Here is a 9350-nt window from a genome sequence, read left to right as displayed (position 1 = left end):
CGGTTCTTTTTATTTTCTAACTTGTATCAGTAACAGACTCTAACTTGAAATTGTAATGCTACAATTTTTTGACAACTATCGTATGCCATTGTTTAACTAGGGTGACTGATACATTTTTTGTTTTAGATCACCGTAAGATGCACGGCTCTTTTTCTTTTCTTTTTTTCTTTAAGCTTGCAACAAACTCTAACTAGTTTTTAAATTGTAATGTTACAAGATTCTCTCAACTACTGTATGCTATATTTGTCACGTGTATGTTCCGGTCCAAGTTCCTGTCCCCGTTTAGTTTGTATTGTTCCCAGGTGTTTTCAATGTTCATTGTGTCATTAGTTCCAGGTGTTCCTCGTCTTCCCCTCATCAAGTCATGTGTTTAAATAGTGTTCCCAATCCTAGTTTCTTTGTCTGCTGTTAAACGTCAATCCATGTGTTCCTGAAGTTCCCTGTGTGTTTAAATGTCTTCTTAGTTTCTATGTTTGCCGATTGATTATTAAACTCCATATTTGAAGAATTCTCCTGCGTCTTCTCGCTCCTTCCCGAGTGTTACGTGACAGTATTCTGGTGTCCACCTGTTTTTTTTGTTTTTTTTTAATATAGGGTTAACAACCTTAACTGACCTGTTTAAGTTTAACCATAACTTAACCCTGTAGTCACTTCAGAAAAAAAGTAAAGAGAACAGTATTGATGTCATCAGCTTCAAACTGTAACTTAAACTATGAGTTAATGCAATACTAGCTAATATTTGTTTGATCAACTCCAGCTGTCAGGAACCAGCATGCTCATTTGTATATTTCTTTGTAGGCCATTAGTGTTGAAGACCTCAGTCAATAGGTAACTGACCCCTGGTCAGTTATATTCACTCAGTTAATAGAGATTAGATGGTTCCCATTCTCTTGTTCTTTATGATTTAAGGATCCATCATCACTGGCAGCACTGTCTCTCATGGGGAGAGACTACAAGAGGTCAGAGCTTTTACTTTAGCATAGTCGTTCCGACAAATTATTCTACAGTATAGTTGTGGCAGGTCTTATTAAGAGAATGATCCTGTTCAGCTCTGCACCACTGACCAGGATGTAAGATTTAAGCTCTTACTTTAGCATAGTCGTTCTGACAAATTATTCTACAGTATAGTTGTGGCAGGTTTTATTAAGAGAATTATCCTGTTCAGCTCTGCACCACTGACCAGGATGTAAGATTTAAGCTTTGATACTATTGAATATGTCCCAGCTGGAAGATGTTTTTTAGGCTGCAGGCTTTTTGCCTCTTCCGGGGACAGAGCGATGTGTCCAAAATTGTCCATCACCACAAGTATGTCAATCATCTTTTGGCAGACTATTCCTTACTCCAATAATAAAAAGAAGAATAAATACATCTAGGCGTTCAGATACATTGACTGAAGGGAATGGATTCTTTCATTTTCACAAACAACATAGCATACAATGACGTCAAGACCTTCTCAGAGACAAAAGAATAGTAAAACATAGCTAAAGCTCAGCTCTCTGCTGAAAGGGTTACTTGTAGCATGAGGCAACTTCAAAGCTTCTCTCCAGCTGATAGCCTCCATAAATAGCGAATTTGAAGGGGAATTTTAAATCAAAAATTGATTAATATTTCACCTCCGCATTGATTCATGCTGCCACTGAAGACATTTTCATCTCTCTGAATCGTTTGTATGAGGAATTACTTTATTCCCATGATCCACGACATAATCTTTTCTCACATGCTTTTTAAACTTTTTTTATAGTGCAGTGTAACATTTCATTATCTTAACACATTCATCATTGTCAATTTAAGTCAGAGAACTACAGCAAAAGAAGTGCATAATGAGACAAGCTATAACAGCTGTTTTTGATATGCAAACAGTTGTTTTTATGAAACAGAAAGTCTGTTTAATCCACTTATATTTTGGATGCCACCCTCATTTTGTCTCAAGGGCACACTGTTTTTTATTCTGCAGCATTTTTGACAACAGATTTATACTGCACTCAAGGTGTCTTGCGTGCTCTTTCTTGGTTTCCACCCCAATAAAAATATTCTTTGATTGACAGCGACTGACACATTAAAATGTCCATGTAAGTTATTGCCTATCTTTATTTGGTTTTTGTAAATTTGGCTGTCACAGGTGCTGTGATTTAATAATATTTGCAAAAGGACACAATGCACTGGATGATCCAGTGGCCAGAGAGTCACTCTATCAGGTGAAGGATGGGGTAACATCCATTTTCATTAAAACTGCCAGGACTTGAGTATTTGGACTGCGTTTGCATGAATGTCTATGTAGAGATCAATAAAGAGCAGCCTCCTCGAGATCTGACAGGTAGCGTATTTGTACACATAGTTGGAGTTACAGCCCACCCTAGTGTGTAAAAGTTGAATGAAGTGCCTGAGTTTCACTCTTAGAACTATTTAAAGGGGTCATATGATGCTTTTTTAAAGATCATTATTTTGTGTATTTGGTGTAACAGAATATGTTGACAGGCTTTAATGTTCAAAAAACACATTATTTTTCAAATACTGTACATTATTGTAGGTCCTCTATGCCCCGCCTCTCTCAAACGCTTCGTTTTCTACAAAGCCCCCTCCTTTGACAAGCGCAGTCCGCTCTGATTGGCCAGCTGACCCAGTGCATTGTGATTGGCCGAACACCGCAAGCACTAGTCGGAAATGTAACGCCCCTTACCATAATAGCAAGCTTCATCTTTCAAAATAAATGTAAAAACAGAGCCCGAAAGGGGAACAGAGTCACGTGACAGACACAGTAATGATGCAGTACACAAGCCGCAGTTAAGACAGCTGACTCTACTGTGATGTGACCCTGTCTCTCCCTCTCTGTTCCTGAAACCACGCCTTCTTTCTTTGCTTGCACATTTGGGCGGCATTATGCTAATATTTCCACATGGTGAGGTAGATATGTGGGGGCGTGTTAGAATGAGCCGTTTTAGGGGGGCGTGGCAGAGTCTTAACTTTGATAAAGTATATCTCTTTGGTTTTGAGACTTTAGTCTTTGCAACTTCAGGGATCTTATCTATGCACAATCAGCTTGTAACACTCCAAAGAGAAAGGAAAACTTGAAATCGCATCATATAACCCCTTTAAGAAGGCCTTCTGCACTAGACTAGTCAAAGCCAATTTCATGTTCCTCTTCAGTAATAATGCGCTAGCATACGATTGTGCTGACTCTGTGTGAACAAGCAGCGTGCAAAATATGAATAGAACAAATTTAAAAATAAGTTATAGCCTCCTTTTCAAAACCAAAAGCTAGCAGTAATACCCTGTTTGGAGGCTGACAGTAGTGGCTTTTAATTATATATATAATTTTTTACACAATTAAATTTCAAAAGAAACACTATGTTGAGTGATCTTTAGATAAATGTCTCTCTGTGGTAAGCATGGCTACTATTATTAATCAATGCGCATTTTTATACAAGGTGATTAATTCAAAGAGGGATGAAACAGATTATGTAGTGAGAAGGAGCAGTTTCATTGATTTACAGAGATGTAGTCGACTTCGTCAGGCAGAACATATCTAACAGATGAATTGAGTGTGGGTGGGATATGTCGTCAAATACTTCCAAGCGTATTTGAAAGCTTTAATTCAGAAGGCTTTCATTCACGTGGTTCACTGTGCTTCCAGTTACCCACACAAAGACCTCATCTTCATGTGCCTGTCCATGTAAATGTTCTATTTTAACTGCCTGATCTTAGATAAAAAAGCAAGACATTTCCTTTTTTTCCTCCTAATTCTGAGCGATGAGTGCTGGAACGGGCGGCTCCTAAATTTAGCCTTGTATAACATCATGCTCCCAAACCATGTGCGTTTTCTTTTTTTCACTCGCTGATTTACTGGAACTGTAGAGTGAAATGGCATTGAGGGACTTTTGTAACCAAGGCAACAAACAATAGCAGAGCAGAATGGTCAGATTAGTGTGTGAGGAGTGAAGGGCTTAAACTTGAGATTTTTTTTCTATATATTGCTTGGTTGGTAGCCATGATGTGAAACGATTGCCACACTTGACCTCAGGGCTCGCAAAATCGCTAGCCCGATGTCCCGGGGCTATTGTGTTTTCCAGTCGGGCTACCAAAATGTATCACCACCCTGCCACAAAAATAAAATTTTAAAAGGTCTTACTTTTGGGAACGGAAAGACGAAATATGGATTATGAAGATTGAACTTTAAAAGGCTGATTACATTGAATAAATATAAGAGCTGCACAAGTCAAAATTATTTTCTTTTAACACTGTATGCACTTCTTATTTGAACATGCACTAGATGGAAGTCTTTGACTGTTGTGATGCATCTCACTGTTTGAAAGCTGTGTTTAAGTGTCTTGTACCATGGACCAGTGTTTTCTACACTGGATTTTCATGGCACTCTGCCATTACTGAATCTACAGCACCACAGAAAAAGAAATGATATTGCGAGTTGTGAGCTTGTAGTCGGAAAACGTCTTTCAAATTAATGGCTGGAATACACTACATGACTTTTGCCCTGATTTTCCCCCAATTTACAGTTTGGATAAGTTGATGCTAGTTGCCGAACGTCAGAGCCAGTCTGCAGTTGTGAGTTGACAGATTTAATAGAATATAGTCACAGACTCCGATTTTTTAGATTCAGACTATGATTGCATTAGGGTTGGGCCGATAGACGATGCCATCGTCCATCGCCGATGTTAAGCTGACATCGTGATTCCTCCCCACTCCCCCACCACACCCTCTCCCGCAATCCGCCGCATCCCAGTTCCGTGTTCGGAAAGGAAATGAAGTGTACTATGGAAATGGCCTACGAGATGGGAGAATACATTTTTTTTTTTTTTTTTACTTTTTCTCGCAATTATATCGTTGGGTAATATTGGCGACTGTATATAAATTGTGGGCATCAGGGAGCCGCTATTGAAACCGCATTTGATTGCGCGCTCTCATTTTACTTTCACTTTCTCTTTTGAGATTCACGATCATTCCATCACGTTGTTTCACTGTAGACATCGTCCGATTCCAATTTGGTAGACATCGCCCAACCCTAGATTCCATCCAGTCGGAGGATATCAAACATGTTTGATATTTTCAGCCGATTTTAGAACACACGTTGTTTTCATTTGTCAAGGTCTCCTAGCAACCAGGCGCAGATTTCTGCTAGGGGTGCGCCGATCCGATACTCAGTATCTGTATCGGCTCCGATACTGCCATTTTCAACCGGATCGGGTATCGGTCAGACGAGACGGATCCAAATCCGATATTCTGCGTATGCTATTCTGTGTTATTATTAACTCCCACGAAAGGCACAAAAACATTATAAAGCACCATAAAGTTTTCGTGCACTATATTTCAAGTGTTCTGAGACTGTTCCATAGTTCAATGTGAAGTACAGATGAATATTTAAGTCGTTAAATTCAAGTTCATGTAAACTCTTCTCTCCGCTGCGGCTGTTTGTCGTCCTCCATTCAGCATTCAAACTGCGTGTCGCGCTCAGTTATGACAGTCAAGACAATGAAACTCTTCAAGATGATTCAATGTTCCTATTATTATAGCATACTTGATCTGTAGATAAAGATCAATGGTTTTGCATAAAAGGACTTTATCTTAGTGGGGTTTAGTGCTGTTTCTAAAGCATGTTACTTTCTACCTGGTGTCTATTAGATCACTTCACTGGAGTAGAGAGCACTATGAATAAACTGTACTTCATGCGCAGAGTAGCTGAAATGTAAAACTGTTAAAAAAGAAAAGGCTCAATAAACTATCACACAGATATAATACACTACGCATCAATATCTCTCCCTTTGTGCTTGAACTTTTCTATGCGGAGCGCTGCACGCTGTGACTCCGTGTTGCTTCAAGCGCATCATTCTGTGCACGGGATGCGCATAAGCTCTTTGTGCTGCTCCGTATAGGAGCCTTTCATGTTATAATACTTTTGCGCAATGAAACATTATTAATAGCCTTTCTTGTTGTCTTATATATCATATGTTGCTACCTCATTACTGTGCAATACATTTAAAAGAAATGTCTTTTAATTTTATAGTATATGAATTGATATATAAATATATTACTTGTTTTTCATGAATGTATTTTACAACAATACAAAGACCAATGTTTAACATTTTACCACATTTAGCCCTGCACTTATTCACTTTTATTTGTTATTCAATATTTTTTCACTAAATGTTTAGATTTTATAAAATTATTGTGCACTCATGATTTTTCTAGAGTAACTTTTGCTACTGAATTATCCACTAACCTAGTTTATAGTAGTATTTTTGTCATAGATTATGATTATATATTTAGTCATTTGTTGTTGTTTTTTTACAATGAAGTTGTCTATATGTGGTAGATTGTGTTTAACACACAAAAGAGTGATGATCAGGTCAACACATTGAGGTATAGAAATTCTACACTGATTTAAAAACAAAAACAAAAAAACACTGCGCTGGTATCGGATTGGTATCGGCCGATACTCTGAATTTCTGGTATCGGATCGGGATCTGTTCTGAAAAAGTGGTATCGAGCCAGCCCTAATTTCTGCGTGACTTTGTTGTGATCAGAAAGATTTGAAAGTCTGGTAGTGTATGATCCTCAGTCGTTTATTTTATGATGCCTAACATTTTAAAATCTGTTCAGATTTTAAAAGTCGTGTGGTGTGTCCCAACCTTAAGTTGGCCTCCAAAGAAAAAGTGGTCAAAAAGATTCACAAACTCACTAGTTATCAGTCTTTATTAGTCTGATGATTCCTGTGCTGATTAAACTCACTGAATCTGTCAGAGTGGTTACTGAATCAACTCACTGAATTTGACTCACTGAACTGCGTCATCATCATTTTCAACAATTTCTTAAGATTAAGCAAAATTACTTAAGGTTCAAAATCAGCCCTGACTGGTTTTTCATATGTGTGTGGATAAAGAAATACGTTTGCAAGAGAGTTTTGTAAAACTTAGTGGTTGCTTTTTTAAAGCTCAAGAGATTTAATGGAGTAATGGATTTATGTTTCATTTAGATATCAACTTTATTCTTGTGGAGTAATACAGCTGAACAAGAATGATACAGTTGTTTATATACAGTAACAGTATATGAAATAGTAAGAGTTATAAAATGAATATATGGACAGCATAGCTCAGATAAGCTGATGTTGGAATTATTTGAAGAGCAATGTTTAAGCTCAGATCAAAATCTCTGAGTTTTAGTTGGATCCTTTGGTATAATCTGTGTGACATTGTTGAGATCTCTTCTGAGTAGGGCTGGGCGATATGGGCAAAAAAATTATCACGATAATTTTTTAAATATCAACCGATATCGATAATTATCACGATAAATTTCAAATCTTTAATTTTTTTTTCAAGTTTAAAGGCAGATTTTTGCTGCTAAGTGAAAGTTGTAGAAACCAGACTGTTAAAGGGGTCATATGATGTGTAGGGATGTGACGGTCGCCGTGACAACCGCGTCATTGGGGTTGTCTGCCACCGGCGGTAGTGCATGTGATGTCACGCACTCTATAACAAGCATAATACGAAGTTTTGTATACAAGTGTAATAACAGTAATAGTTGCAAATTATTTTATTTAGACTATAAATCTATGGTAATTCACAAATTACCTCAAACGCCACACACAGCGTTTCCTTTAGATTGGCAGGTTTGAGCGCAGGAAAATCCAGTTTATGCATTCAGCAAATTAATTTTCTTTTGGGCGATGGACCTTGTTGGGAAACCAAATAATACATCGCCGATCTGGAGCCATCTCCATTCTCCGCATTACCTCCTCTCCTAGGTTCACGAAACGGTCGTCCATAAAATGCATTGCTGTTCTGTTGTAAGTAATCTTAAAGATTCCTAAATGCATCTACTTTCGGAAGGCTAAATAAAGTGCTTTTGCTTTCGCCTAGAAACACACAGCGTCTCCTTGACATGGCTGCTTCAACACTAACTGCGGTTACTGACACCATGCCTTCTTTCTTTGCGTGCACATTTGCGGCGGGATTATGCAAATATTTCCACATAGTGGGGTAGATATGTGGGGGCGTGTTAGAATGAGCCGTTTTAGGGGGGCGTGGCAGAGTCTTAACTTTGATAAAGAATATCTCTTTGGTTTTGAGACTTTAGTCTTTGCAACTTCAGGGATCTTATCTATGCACAATCAGCTTGTAACACTCCAAAGAGAAAGGAAAACTTGAAATCGCATCATATGACCCCTTTAATAGAAAAATTAATTTCTTGGTTTTTGCATGTTCTAATGAGTGATATTGTTTTAAATAATGAAACAGGTTTGTGTTGCCTGACTTCGATTATGCATATCTTCAGCACAGTTTTCAGTGCTGGCAGCAATATTAATATATCTTTGTTTGTCTCTTAGAAATGCACATTTGACAGTAGCTTGAGTTAGGATGCTGATGTAAATTTATGTTATCAAAAACAGTAACATCTGTAAAATTCCAACAACCTAATTTTTATATGGTGAAATTTAATTAATTATAAACATTTTTTAATTATTCTGACTGGTTGAGTTTTATTAAAATTAACCATTGGTCTTCCATAGTAGCATACATTTAGATCATTACAATCACAGTTAAAACCACAAAGATAGCACATCAATACCATGGTAAAAATGTAATATGTAATATTAGTACAAACGCATAAACCCTATTGCTTAAATCACAAAAAAAAACTGTAATTATATTCCATTACTCCTCCTTCAATACATTTAATACGTCTACATTAATAATATAATAAAATTCAACACGAATACCCACATTTCTGACACAATACCATGGTGCAGTTAGTGTTACTACAGTAAATCCATGGTAAATGATGGCGATTTGTAGATTGAAAAGCCTTCTGAGTGTATCGTTGCACACAGTGTTTCTCCTGTTTGTCAGCGCTGTTTCATTCGGAAACTAGTTTAAATCACGAGTCATTTGTGTTCTTGGCTGAATTCAGGCACTTCACACTGGATCTCACAGCGCTGTTTAGTGCTTGAGTGACCGAGTAAACATCTGCTCTAGTGAGCTCGCGCGGCGCGGCAGGTTGAACTGTGTTCCGAACGGATAAACGGTCCGTGTAGCGCGATTCGAATGAGTCGCGCTGTTTCGTTCAGCTTTTGGCGCATAAACATTATATCGAACACTTCATATCGTTTTATCGAGGAAAATTATATCGTGATAATTATCGTTATCGAATTATCGCCCAGCCCTATGCTCATATAAAACAAAAAATCTCAGACGGACTGAAGTCTTCAAATGTACATTGAATTTCTTCAACAAAAATTCAGTTCTTGGGACTGTGAATGTATAGTCTGATGTTTTATTTTGTTAATATTTGACTACAGTGCAATCCATCTCTCCAGTTGCAGTCCTCAGCATATTATTGGAAAC

General features: G+C 37.7%; 1 protein-coding gene across 1 annotated transcript in view; it reads left to right on the top strand.

The window, feature by feature from the left end:
* Nucleotides 1–9350, top strand: part of LOC107718199 (caM kinase-like vesicle-associated protein) — a 72005-nt gene that overhangs the window by 11849 nt on the left and 50806 nt on the right. The window lies entirely within an intron of this gene.

The sequence above is a fragment of the Sinocyclocheilus rhinocerous genome, unplaced genomic scaffold (genome assembly GCF_001515625.1).
Source record: "Sinocyclocheilus rhinocerous isolate Xijiao unplaced genomic scaffold, SAMN03320098_v1.1 scaffold1111, whole genome shotgun sequence".
NCBI lineage: Eukaryota > Metazoa > Chordata > Actinopteri > Cypriniformes > Cyprinidae > Sinocyclocheilus > Sinocyclocheilus rhinocerous.
This window is presented reverse-complemented; position numbering and strand designations above follow the sequence as displayed.